This window comes from Aythya marila (genome assembly GCF_965140915.1).
Source record: "Aythya marila genome assembly, chromosome: 4".
NCBI lineage: Eukaryota > Metazoa > Chordata > Aves > Anseriformes > Anatidae > Aythya > Aythya marila.
This window is the reverse complement of record NC_139045.1, coordinates 11,227,986-11,241,431: the sequence shown is the minus strand read 5'-3', so window position 1 is coordinate 11,241,431 and position 13,446 is coordinate 11,227,986. Positions and strand designations below refer to the sequence as shown.

Sequence of the window (13,446 nt, the reverse complement as noted above, 5' to 3'; positions counted from 1 at the left end):
CATGTGGCTGTGAGTCACAGCTTGGCAAGCAGAGTTGCTCTCACAGAACCGGTTCCTTTAAGATTCATTAAATGCTCCTCCAAAACAGAGATGAACCTGTTTTACACGCCCCCCTCTGGTGTTTTACCTGCCCTCCTCCTCCCAAGTATTTTGTTTTATAGCTATGTCCAGCCCCTAAATCTCCGCAGTTAGGGTCACTCGTGCAGAGAATCACTGACTGTCCTGACTGCTGAATAAGGCAGAGCAGCTCTTCTCTGCACTGATGGCTTGTATCCAGAGATCTTAAGGTCTTAAAGAAGGTTACACAGGGATGCACACTGAACCCTGATGGACGTGGCTGTCAAAACTGATTTGATCTCATGTGCCTCAGCTCCCTCCATGCCTACCCTGAAATGAATCCACACTGAGGTGGAGAAAAAGTGAAAAAAAGTGTGGTAAAAAACACAGCCCTCTTTTTTATTAAGTAGGTGGCAGCATCAAGCACGGGGGATCATGTGAAATGATTAGTCAGGAAACAAGGAATGAACTCAAACTGAGAGGGAATAGAAATAGCTGATAGACAATGCAAGGGGATCAGACATGTCTGCTGTAGTAATTTTCAGGACATTTATACCCCAGCAAGAAGAACGCATTCTTCCTGATGAATCCACATCTCTGCAAACCTGGAATTTTCTGATAAGACTTGATGGTGTTAGCAAAGCCTGATGATTATTTTGGTGTAATACCTGTCATACAGAGAGGTTTTCTGCAAAAGTCACTGGGGCCACACTATCAGGAAATGGGTGGGAGACTAGAATCAGGTTACTTATGCTTGGGAAGGTCCTGGGTGTGGTGGCCATAAATTTTCTTCCTCCTGTAGCTCCCATAGCTATCTGCTGAGGTCTCCGTTAGCAAAGCCACTTCAAAACAGGTATTGCTTGATGCTTAAAATAATTACAATGTTTTGTTCTCTCCCCCCCCCCCCCCCCCCCCCACACACACACACACTAGAATGAAATGTAATTTTTGAAAAGCTGCCATTATTCTGTACAATCTCTAGCTGCTGGCTGTTCTTCTGCCTGTGTCACTGGGCTGATCAAAGCCTTTCTGACTTCACTAGAAGCATCAGTTGTGAGTGTGTCTGGAAGTGCCACTTAATCACAGGGGCTAACCTTTCAGGGCAACAGCAGGCAGGAGAGCTTAGAGAAACATGCCAGAGAGTCAGAGTTAACCATTAGGAGGCTGTGAGAATCTTCTAGTGAACACAGGCAGGAGGAAGAAGGGTGAGAGATGGAGTTCAGAAACCATGCAAGGCTCTTGGGAGAACCCGGGTTCAGCAAATCACAGATTCCTCTGTCTTTAACTTCAAGGCTGTCTAAACTTAATAAAGTTGCTAAGCAGACATGTAATTTTAATTATGGCAAAAAATCCTAGTCTTCATTGAGACAATTCATGCACATAGAGCTGTATACATGCTTAAATGTTTGGATGGGTTTTGAACCAGTACTCAGTAGAACTATTTTGCCACCATGTCTTCTTGTTTGAAATTCCCACTTTGCGAATATAGGCACTTTGAATAATGAATATCTACTCTTGAGGTGGTGTCCCATGAGATTTTTGAACATTTTAAAATGTGGATGACAAGTTACTAAAAATGTCTGTCTAGCATCATTATGGTACTGTTGTGTTCAGCATACTCCAGTAGTTTCTCTGTGACTGTAGAACATTTTATCTGTTACTATCTGGCCAAGAATTATAGAATCGTAAAGGTTGGAAAAGATCTCAAAGCTCATCTGGTCCAACCATTGTCCTGCCACCACTGTCACCCACTAAACCATGTCCCCAAGCACCACATCCAACCTTTCCTTGAACACCCCCAGAGACAGTGACTACATCACCTCCCTGGGCAACCCGTCCCAATGCCTGACTGCTCTTTCTGAGAAGAAATGTCTCTTAATTTCCAACCTGAACCCCCCCTTGCACAACTCGAGGCCATTCCCTCTGGTCCTATCACTAGTTACCTGTGAGAAGAGGCCGACCCCCAGCTCCCCACACCTTCCTTTCAGGCAGTTGCAGAGAGCAATAAGATCTCCCCTGAGCCTCCTCCAGACCAAACACCCCCAGCTCCCTCAGCCGCTCCTCACAGGCCTTGTGCTCCAGGCCCTTCCCCAGCTTCATAGCCCTGCTCTGGACACGCTCCAGGGCCTCGATGTCCTTCTGGTAGTGAGGGGCCCAAAGCTGAACACAGTGCTCGAGGTGCGGCCTCACCAGAGCAGAGCACAGGGGGACGATCACCTTCCTGCTCCTGCTGGCTGCACCATTCCTGACACAAGCCAGGATGCTGCTGGCCTTCTTGGCCACCTGGGCACACTGCTGGCTCTTGTTCAGGCGAGCATCAAACAGCACTCCCAAGTCCCTTTGCCTCTGCACAGCTTTCTAGCCACTCTGCCCCAAGCCCAAGGAGAAACAGAAACAAACACCTTTCAGTTTGGTCATTACATTTCATACAGCATAGTGGTGAACTTGTTTGACTGACTGACTATTATATCTAAAGATAATCGTGTATGTCAGATGGCCTTGTTTGAAAATTTAGATTTTGTAAAGACATATTTAAAACCCTCCAGATTCCTGTCAGTTTCATACGAAATCTGACACAGACATAACTCCCTCTATTTTCACAGAAGTATTTTCAGGATTTCAGCTGAAATTGGCCTCATTGTTGCTGTTAAGTTGTAGCTGCCTGCATTTTACGGAAATGAGTTTTACTCAGAATTCTTCAAAACTCTCATTGGCTTAATTTTGATCTACACTTCACTATATAAGTCTAGTTCTTAACATTTATTTGAGTTCTTCAGTTTCAGAAGCAGCAATGATGTTTACAAAATGAAGTTATTTTTGGGTTGCAAAGCCAATGTGATACTCTGTGGCGAAGTTATGCATGTTAGCTTTTGTAAGATGAGGTGAGGTGGTGCCTATCTGCAGCCTGCCATCCACGTGAATTGTCACTCACTTTATTCCAGCGAGGTTGCTTTGATAAGGGATGTGGGAATGGTGCTGTATAAATTGGCAAGAAAGAACATAATACGAAAACTTTATCCCTTAAATATTAGTTGCATAGAGCATGGCTATTCCTCTGTTTTACCCTTCCTTTCTGGGTTGGGAAGGGAACTTCATTCCTTACAGCAAATGCCCTGTAACTGGCTGCTGCCCTGACCAATATTCCAGGTGGATTATTTCCGTTTTCATACCGGTGTGGATGAGACCTTGCCTTTGGTACCGTAACTGCTTTTTAGGTGCCCTGTACACGGTCCTATTTTATTTTATTTTATTTTATTTTATTTTATTTTATTTTATTTTATTTTATTTTATTTTATTTTATTTTATTTTATTTTTTACGTATGGCAACGTGCCTGGACTGTGACGGGCTCACAAGAAAAAAAAAAAAAAATAATTACGAAGCGCGTTATCAGAAAAAAGGAGATGAGGAAGTGAAATCAGCTGGTTCCCCTAGCGTGCGGGGGAGGAAAAAAAATAAATGAATAGGTAAATAAATAAACAAACAAACGCGAAATCCTTGAGCAGATGGTGAGTGTAAACACACCGGGGCAGCGCTGAATTCCTGCCCGGCAGACCCGGACTTTCACCCCCCCAACCCCAACCCCCCCCAGCGCTGCTCCAACCCCTGCCGGCCGCGGAGGCTGCCACGCAGGGACACCCACAGCCACCCACCCACGCAGGGACACCCACCCACCCGCGTGTGCAGCCGTGCCCCCCGCAGCCCCCCACGCGATCGCAGCCGGCCCCCCCCCGGCCCCGACACACACACACACACACACACGCGGAAGCACCGCCCCGGCCCGCCCCCCCCCCTCCGCCCGCTGCCTCCCTCTCTCTGTCCCCGCACGCCGCCCACCCGCACGCACACCCCACAGCCGCAGCATGACCGACTGACACCGACGGACAGACGGATTGACACCGGCTGGGGCGAGCGGCCCCGGCCGCATCGTTCGCCCGGCGAGCCAGCAGCAAGGCGGGCGGGGAGGTGGCGGCGGTGGCCGCCGCAGGGGTCCCCAGCCCCCGCCGGTGGAGCCCGGCCAGGTAACGCGTCCCCTCCCTATAGCGCGACCCCCGGGCGGGTGGCGGGGGGCGCCAGGTGCTGAGGGGATGCCGAGGGTGGCGCCCCGCGGCGGCCCGGCCTCGCTTCGCCTCGTCTCAGCGCTGGCGGGGCGGCGGCTCCCGGCCGCCCTGCGCCCTTGGCTGGGCGCTGCCGGTGCCGCAGCTCGGTGCCGGGGGGCGAGGAGCCGGCGGGGAGGTGGCGGGGGGCAGCCCGCAGGTGGCCCCGGGGCTGCCGTGTGGCGGCTGCAGCCCCCCACCCCCTCCACCCCGCGGAGCCGGGCTGCGCCTGCAGAGGGGTGTGAGCCCCGCAGGTCGGTGGGGAGACGCGGTGCTTTTTGTCTGGAGCCTCGCCTTGGGGCTCCTCTCCTCATTCTTCTCCTTCTCCTTGCCCTGGCTATCGAGGAATCTGCCCGCGACCCGTGGGGGTGAGAGGCAGGAGCCTTCTCAGAAGCGTGAGCAGCGCCGTGGGGGTGCTGCGGGGCCTTTGCGCGGGGCTGGGTTTGGGGGAAAGGAGCTGGAGGATGCTGACAGCTCTCCAGAAACACACGGCAGGCTCGAGAGGTGGAGCAGATGGCGGTGGTGCCGCTTATTATGGGAAAGGTTTGTGAAAATCCCACCTCTCCTCTCGATAATTTGTGCGTTTTCTCCTGGCTGAAGGAGGTGATCTTTCACTTTCCTGCAAGGGAAAGAAAGTTGCAGTGAGTTCTGTTATTTTGCGAGTGAACGCAGCAGTCCTGCTTTTCCGCAGAGAGTTGAACCCTTCAGAGCTTTGTGTCTGTCTTGCCTTTGAAACTGACAGCAGTAAGTTTCTCAGCTTAGAGAAACGTGGTCCGCTTTGTTTTCCTATCGCACACCTTTATAGGGGAACGTAACCAGAAGGGAGACTCAAAATCCCTTCTTATTCTCTTCTATGCCAGATGCGTTTTTTCCATCTAGTATATATTGCACTTGAAGTGTTAAACTCTCAGGGGGCAGGGAGGTGGGGATGTGAGGCAAGGTCTACTAGTTACTTCAAACAATTCTCTGTGCTCACACTTAAGAAGGAGAGAAAGGAACATGTTGTAAAAGCAGCTGAGGAATATATAAAAGTGAAATATTAATGAACTGGAAAAGCTTAGATAGTAAGACATTGCGCCTAATCATTTAGGGGGGTTCTCGTCCTCCTTACAATTCCATATTTTATGTGTCTCTGTAGTACAAATGCAATTAGTATAAAGGACGGCAAGATTTGTATTTATCTAGCTAGAAGTAATAATAATGCATAAACCTTGTTTTGCATTGGTGATTATCTCTTGGGGCTTGCTTTGCCCATGATTTCTGAGGCTGCTGTAGAACAGAGTATTATTACAGGAACAGTGAAAAAAAAATATGTCAAGAATGTTTTCTTAGAAATGGAAATGTGAAAGGCTGACTCAGTCCTAGAATAACTCAGAGGAAGGATTAGCCTTCAAAAGTCCTCTCAGAGACATGATAATGACTTTTCACTCTGAAGTTATTGTTCTCTAGGATCGCAAGCAGAAAGCAACACCCGAAAAATAGGCAGCACCGTCTCAGGAGAAGGTAATATTGTGGCTGTCCAGGCTATGCTGGAAGCGTGTCATGCAAACAAGGGATATGTCCTGCAGGTTGGAGTTCCTTTACTTGCTGGAGTCTGGAGTGCGGCGGTCCCTTTGGTCTTTCAGTCTGGAGTCCTAACATGCATTTCCAACTTCTGGGTTGTTTCATACATCTGTGAGTGACTATACTTACTGAGGAACAGTACAGGCAAATTAAGATCCCTTGCTCTGGTAAAGACTACCTCAATCTCACTAGTTCAACCACTGGGAAATGGAAAGAGCAGCTGTCCATTTACACTGTTTTCCTTTTAGTTCAATTTTTGTTTGCTTTCTATAAAGATTTGTCTCTGGCTTGCCAGGATATTCCCATTTGTTGTTGTGGTGTGTTGTGTGTGTGTTTATTTATTTATTTTTAATTAGTTCTTAGAAAGAAGCAGATAAAGATGAAAGCTTTACCCAATCCTACTGGGAAAGGTTACAGAGAGGAGCTTAGGTCTCTTCTTACTGGAGGCTGATCCACTTTCTGCTAAATTCTGAATTCTTGCAGTAGCTCTCTCAGGCAGCTTGTTGGGAGAATTTAGTTCAGTAGGCAAGTTGTCTGTCAGTCTGCAGTGTGGAGTACCATAGCCCTGACCTTGCTCCCTGGCAGGACTTTTTGGAATATCTTGTGCAAGGCCTATCTTCTAGAGGGCTTTGTGCAGGCCTGAGTAAGGAGATGGGTGTAGAGTCATATCGGAAGGAGGACCTCAAATAGTATGCAGGTATGTTCCATATCTGGGTTATGTGGAAAGAGAGCATTTGATATTTGTCTGTTAGTCACAAAATGCTGAGAAGGTGAAGTCTTGTATCTTCAGGCCTAAGCATATGGTTGTGTGAGAGTACAGTCTGTTGTGCTGCATAAGCTGTGGTTGAGTTTCTGATTCAAGCCTAATGCCTTAAATCAGCTTTGTAGTCAGTAGCTGAACACTGAACAATTTTAAAATACATTTGGCAATGTTTCTGTTTTTTAGTTGGATTGTTTTATAATTTACAAGAGGGGTGTAAAGCTGTTGCTCCATGTGGTCAAATTCCTACTCCTCCATGAAGGTTCTTGGGCTTTGGTTCTTCTATGGCTTTATTGGATTAGCTCATCTGGAGCAGTTGGAAGCTCACAATTGCATAAGGTCCATGTATGGTTTTCACATGTGGTTACAAATTATACAAATACAAATCTCTGAGAAAAGTGTTTAGTGAAAATAAACTTAATGGTAGATTTTGAGAAGCCTAAAAAACCTGCCTGTTCTCAGGACGTGATATTTCCATACCGTTTTAGTTCATGGATCATCTAGTGCTTTCACTGCACTTCCAGAGATGTCCTAGTTTAGGGAGGCTGTGTGTTTACCAGGTGTTACCAACCTCTGAGGCAAGGTTGGAACTGAAAACTGTACAATTGTTTTTCTGTGGTTGATTAAAACAGGTTGGATGAAATGGCATTTGTGTATCAGTGAAAGATCAGTGAAAGTATTCATGGAAAGGAAATCTTATAGACACTTCAAATCAAATTAATAGGCATAGTTTATTTTTAGAATAACTACCAGCTTGTTAGGGGCAGGAATTTAGAATTCTACTCTCTATCTTGCAGACATTAATACTTGTTATAAGATTCAGTGCCTCAGGTCTTCTACCTTGTGAGCAACTTTGTTGAAACTGGAGGGGCTAGTCACAGAGGGAGGGGAGAAAAAAAAAAAAGGAAAAAAAAAAACAAAAACAACAGGCCCTGCTTGCCACTGCATATGCATATTTTTGTGAGAAATAATTTTGCAGCTTCACTGTGCTTTTGTCTCGTTGTGTTTATCTGGCCATTTTCTACAATGACAGTAAATGGCATTACGTTGACCAAGTAAGTACACTTTTGTATTAGACCTTAACTATCGAGTGTTTTGGCTGTGTGGGATGGCATGTCAAATACAGCACTTGTAAGCGCTTAAAATGCGTAGCATGATTTGTGCCTGTACCATTGCATGTTGATTTTTATGCTTCAGGAAGGGCCTGTAACAGTGAGGTTATGGAAGATGCAGTCATATATTTTACATGCAGCTGTATGAAAAACCTGTATAGCAGTTCACTAGTTAACTGTCTGGTTATTTTTATTTACTGCTTTTTGATTTCTACTGGATAGTAGGCTGTATCACTTAGGTATTGTAAATGCACACACTCTGTGACTGAAGAGTATAGTTTGTTCTCCATTGTGTGGCAACGAAATGTTAGTGTTTCCTACAGAGACTACTGTTTCTATCTGAAAGAGGGGTCTACCCTGTGCAGGATACTTGTTTTATACTAAGATACAAGGATAGTATAAGAGAACAGGCAAGCAGTAAGTAAAAAATGACGTTACATTAGAAAAATTGATTGTATGTTGTAGGCATTTTGTGATTCTACACAAAAACAATAAAAGAAAAAAATACACTATTGAGGTGTATTATAAAGATCTGAATGATGATGCTGACACAGAGTATCAACAATGTTTTCACCTGACCTTAATGACATTCCAGAAACTTGCGATATCCAAAAGTACTAAGTTACATTACTTTTTTTCTTTTTTTTCTTTTTTATCTTTTTTTTTTTTTTTCTCCTACTTATTACTATTAAATCCCTTGTGAGTTTTGAAGTGTGAATCTGTAATTATTATCTTCACAGATGGGAAATTGAGCCAGTGTTTGGGTTGAAGTCACACAATTGATTTGTGATAGAAAAAGACAGTTGAACTGGAATATGTATCTCAAGTTCCACAGTATTATCTTAATGACTCATCTGTCTTAGTATAGTTTTTTTATTATTATTATGATTTGGCATAGATGTGGAAATCTCCTGCAGATATGGTTGAAGGATTTGGACATGAAATTATGCAGCATTTTCTCTGTAAAGATTCATTACTAGCAAACCGTTTTTTTCAGTCTAGGAGAAAAAGCTTTTCCAGGATTTTGTTTTGTTGTAAGTATGAGAGAAAGTAGTTCAGTTGCTCCTAGAATGTAATGACACTTTTACATTATTTAAGAAAATGCCACTTAATTTTTTATAATGCTCTAGCATATCAGGAATTGGAGATCCAACGATCAGTAATGCTTCTGAGGGTCACAGCTGCCTTCTAGTGAGAAGAACCAGTTGTGACAGATTGGTAGGAAGCTTTAAAAAATACTCTTTGCCTGTAAATTTTTATAGTGCAAATCATTGCTTCAGAAAAATATATTGGTTCCAGTGCACTCCCAGCTTTTGTGTTCTCACTCTTGTTTTTTGGCCTCTTTCCTGCTGCTTCCTTATGACATGCCATCTTGATGTGATCTTTTGAAATGTTTTGATGAGAAAATATCTGTTCTCCAGTGATTTATTTTATTATTTTTTTTTTTTTGTAGCACTGTGGTATTTAGGATAGAAATATACATACATATATATGCACACATGCCTACAGGTTCCTTATCTGTGTTTTGCTTGTGACATGGATTAAATCTTGAAGCAGAACCTGTGAAATAATGACATTTGTGCAAATGCCACCTCCTAATGATGTTGGCCTGTCCTGGTGGCCAGCACATAATCTCAGGCCCTAAGAAAGATGGAGTAACCTGAGTCAGCTGGAATGTGGTGTAAGGTGTGTGGGCTGTGCAGGTTACAATGGCAGCTTCTGCACCCTCCATCAGTAACCAAATACACCAGTATTCATTAGTGCCTCATAATTATATGTAGTGCAATGATTATACTGGTGATGTATATCTGAACTCTCCTTTATTTATTATTTTTTTTAATTACTCTAGTGTTTTGCATCCATTTTTCATTGTGTGCCTGGTGAGGGGTGGGAGGGGAAGAGTGAAGTTTTGCAATACATTCTTGCAGAATTTTTGTCCAGTGGTGGAACTGCTACTGATTTGAATGGGAGCCTCAGTGACTATTTAAACAGCTTGTATAACTTTAAAAAAGGTTATTAAAATATGCATATGCAGGTTGGATTCTTGATGACCAACCATACAATGAGTACAAAGATAATAGAATAACAGTCCTGCGAAAAAGAAGATTGCCTTTAATTTTCTCTATTAATTGTCTTCATACTTATTACTTCAGTCTATACAAGAAAAGCAATATTTATTCTGTTAACACAAAAGCCTTAAGTAAGAATTTAATGTGTCTACCAAAACAATGAAAGTGCTAACAAGTTAATTTCATTTGCAGTATTCAGATACATTAATAAATTGCCTTGCTAAGCAAGTTCTTCCAATGTTATATTATTATTGTTTTTTTTTTCCTCTTCATATTGCTGAAGGGAGGTGACTGGCAAAAAATGATAATACAGAAAATGATATGGCTTTCTGCATGCTTATGTAGAGCAAAGTGATGCTGTAAGTTGATGTTGATTCTTTCAGATTCACAAACCTCCTAAAATACTGTGAGAGCAGATCATGCTTTCAGCTGAGTGTGAGCTATCAATTGTACTTAAAATGATAAAGTAGCCATATGTAATAAATATTGATACATATTCTTTTTATTTATTTATTTATTTAATATTTTTCTATATTTAAGATGAGTATTGTTTGGGACACATAGCGTTTATAGGAAATGACATTTGCAAACTGACCGAATGTATCACACATGTTAGTTTTGGTATGCCTATAGAAATGCAAACATTGTGGTATAATCCCTTGTTGCATTTCTGTGCTATTTGAAAAAAAAAATAATCTTATAACATGAAAGCACACCTGCTCATCTTCCAGAGACACTCCGAGAAGGAATGCTAATTGTTCATGTACATCTTTTCTGTGTGAGATTGAGCTCTAAGGAGCCTTGAGTGGGTGAACCATGTAGGTACCTTCTATTCTATTTTGGTTTTGCTGTTTTCCAATGTAAAAGTAGATGTGATGGTAGAAGGAATGTGGTGTGCAAAGGTGATGGATGGCAGCCTCTGCCCTCACCGTGAGTAGCAAAATAAAGTATTTTCATTTTGTGTGAATTATCTAGTGTCTTGTAGCTGTAGTTTTGTGATGGCTATATGGTGAGTAGAAAACTGAAGCATTTTTTTAGCATCTTTTTTTTTTTAGTGTTTTCAACACATTTTTTGTTTTGTTTTAAATGTGTTGGCTATAAGTTCTTTAAGAAAAGTTGGCTCTGTAAGCCAGTGGTTAAACTGCTATTGATTTTAATGATGCCTTGATTATATCCTTAAATAATATCTTAGAATCTGTTAGGTCACTTTGTATGACGTGTATTTTTTTTCCCATGGACATATTTCAAAAGTTAGTGGGCATGTAACTTTTAGTCTTGTTTTTATTTATTTATTTATTTATTTAACATCATTGAATTCTTAACACCTCTGAAAATAAAATTATCACCACTTTTTTTTTTTTTTTTTTTTTTTTTTTATGATGTTGTTTAGAATGGCCAAAATGCTGCAAATACAATTGATGTGAGTAAGTTCAGTGTGTCTGAAAATAAACTGATCTGTACCTAGACGCAGCTAGTGGCAGTTATGCATGGGCACAAGACCAAGTGGGAAACAGGATATTTAGAGGGTTTTTTTGTTTGTTTGTTTGTTTTACAAAGTTCAGGTGGAGCAAAATGGGGATGCTAAAATGCTTGCCTGGATCTTAAATATTCAGAGAGGAAATACGGGAAAGTAAAAGGAAGCATACAGAATTTGGAAGAGTTGTATCAAAACATAAAAATGAGGAGAGTTATGGAAAACATGCATATGGAGTACATGGGGAAGAAATAAAAGGAACATAGATGAGTAAGTTTGTCAACTGCTAGGAGCTGACACTACAAATGGTTTCTCTTTATCTGCTGTTCTGCTTCATAGCTAGTAAAGTTGGGCATCTGTTGAGAGGGGGGAAGCGAAAGAGGCAGAGGAGAAATGTTTGGGAAATGAAAGAAAAATCAGCTGTTGTGTTCTCTCAGCTCTGTCTTTGTTCTACCCCTCCACAAAAAGGCTGTTAGAAGAAATACAGGGATTAGTCACATGAGCGGCAAGGTAATCTCAATCCTCTCTAAGCCCTCATATTAACATCCTGATCTTGGTCAAATGGGTTTTTGGTGGCTGACTGCCTGTGGCAAGGTCTCAGTGAATTTCACACCAGTCTTTAGTACTGGCTCATGGCTAGCAATAAGGGGGTAATGTACAGGTTGTGAGTTTTGTCTGTTAATGTAGGTTTTGTTTCAGATCGAACTTTTAACAGGCAGAAATTGGAACCAGAAGAAAGCTGTCCTAGACTGTCAGATCTGCAGCTCTGCTACACATATGTATATTTTTTATGTACAGAGATGTTAGCTAGAATTTGTTTTGTTTAGTGTTTGACATGAGCTAAGAGCATTCATGCAGTTCCCTTATGAGGCATAACTAAGGCCTAGTAACTTGATTATCCATCTGAAACGTCTTTGCCAACAGACGCATATCATTTATATCTGTAGTAGTTTCAAATTAGGAATGCTAACAAATGATGAAGGCTAGGGCATTAATGAGACATCAATGAGGTTTTTAACTAACATATCCTGTGTGCTGTTTAGAAGGATACCTAATATTCCCCAGACAACACAGGGATCAATTTTCTGGGGTAAATACTGCGTGCAAGCATATACTTATATGTAAGCATTCATGGAAGTTAGAAGGTAAGTTACGTTGCTTTCAGTTGAAAGCTAGGCCCTGTTTGAGATGTAGAGTAGTGAGTGTTGTGCAATAGTTCAGAAAAAAAGGTTTTCTTTCATTTACTTGCTTTATTGCAATAAAATCCAAAAGTATGTTCACAGATAAGCTTATAAAATCTACTCCCACATCACTAAATATTTAGTAATTGGGGAGGGGAGAAAATAACAAAACAAAACCAAAAAAAAATACTTCTCATTCTGTTTTTAGGGAGTTTAACATCTTGTGTGCAGGTGCTTCTGAAATCTGTATATTAGCACTGTTCACGTTACAGCTTTCTTTAAAAATGTCCTCAGGGTGATATTTGTTGTTCATTGAAGAAGGTAAGCAAGAAGTTAGTATTGGAAAATGCTGTGAGAATTATAGAGTTCCTGTTTTTTCGTGCTTTCATGTTTATTGGATTGGGATCCTACAGTGTAGCTATTTTATTGTGATTCTGTATGCTTTGAAAATAGTCAAGGAAAAAAAGAAGTTGTATGTTCAGGTTAATGGTTCTCTCTTCCTTATAGTTTCCCATTGGTTGGGACAATACCTTTAACTTCCAAAATGCTGAAGCTGAACACCAGGGAAATTATAAAACACTTACGCAGCACTGTATCTTTATACAGCATTTTCTAAATATAGTCTAAGTCCTTGTCGTAAAGAGTTTGTGTACTTTAAATAAAATAAGACATGACATGACACAGAGCAGTTTGAGAAGCCTGAGGGCACATGAGAGCTATTGGTAAGGGAATGGAAGAACTCTTTTAAGTCAAGAATTTGAGGAAGGCTTGAATGGACAGTGAAAATGTTCACTCCCCCTTCCCCCCCCCCCCCCCCCCCCCCCCCCCCCGCCAAAACAAAACAAAAAACAGCCAAACAAACACCCACAAACTTTGAACTCATTGTCCCTGTGAGGTTTTTATTACTGGTTTGCAGAAACCACTATTTCTTTGTATTTAGATAATAAAGCAGTAAATACATGAGAGTTTTTTTGTTGTTGTTGTTGTTTGTTTGTTTTTTTTTTTTTTTTTTTTTTTTTTTTTTTTTTAAATCTGCATGGTATTAAATAATGAAGTAATAAATAAAAGTAGCTTGTGGGTCTGGATGCTCAGCCAGTATTATAGTATTATTTCCTTTGATGGAGCCAAATGTACC

The 13,446-nt window shown here is 41.8% G+C and overlaps 1 protein-coding gene across 2 annotated transcripts in view; it reads left to right on the top strand.

Annotated features, from left to right (window-relative positions):
- Positions 1-3,849: 3,849 nt before the first annotated feature.
- Positions 3,850-13,446, top strand: part of CCSER1 (coiled-coil serine rich protein 1) — a gene marked incomplete at its 3' end in the record, with an annotated part of 642,080 nt that continues 632,483 nt past the window's right edge. For both annotated transcript variants that reach the window (XM_082760286.1, XM_082760287.1), the window contains exon 1: positions 3,850-4,077. The remainder of the gene's footprint in view (positions 4,078-13,446) is intronic.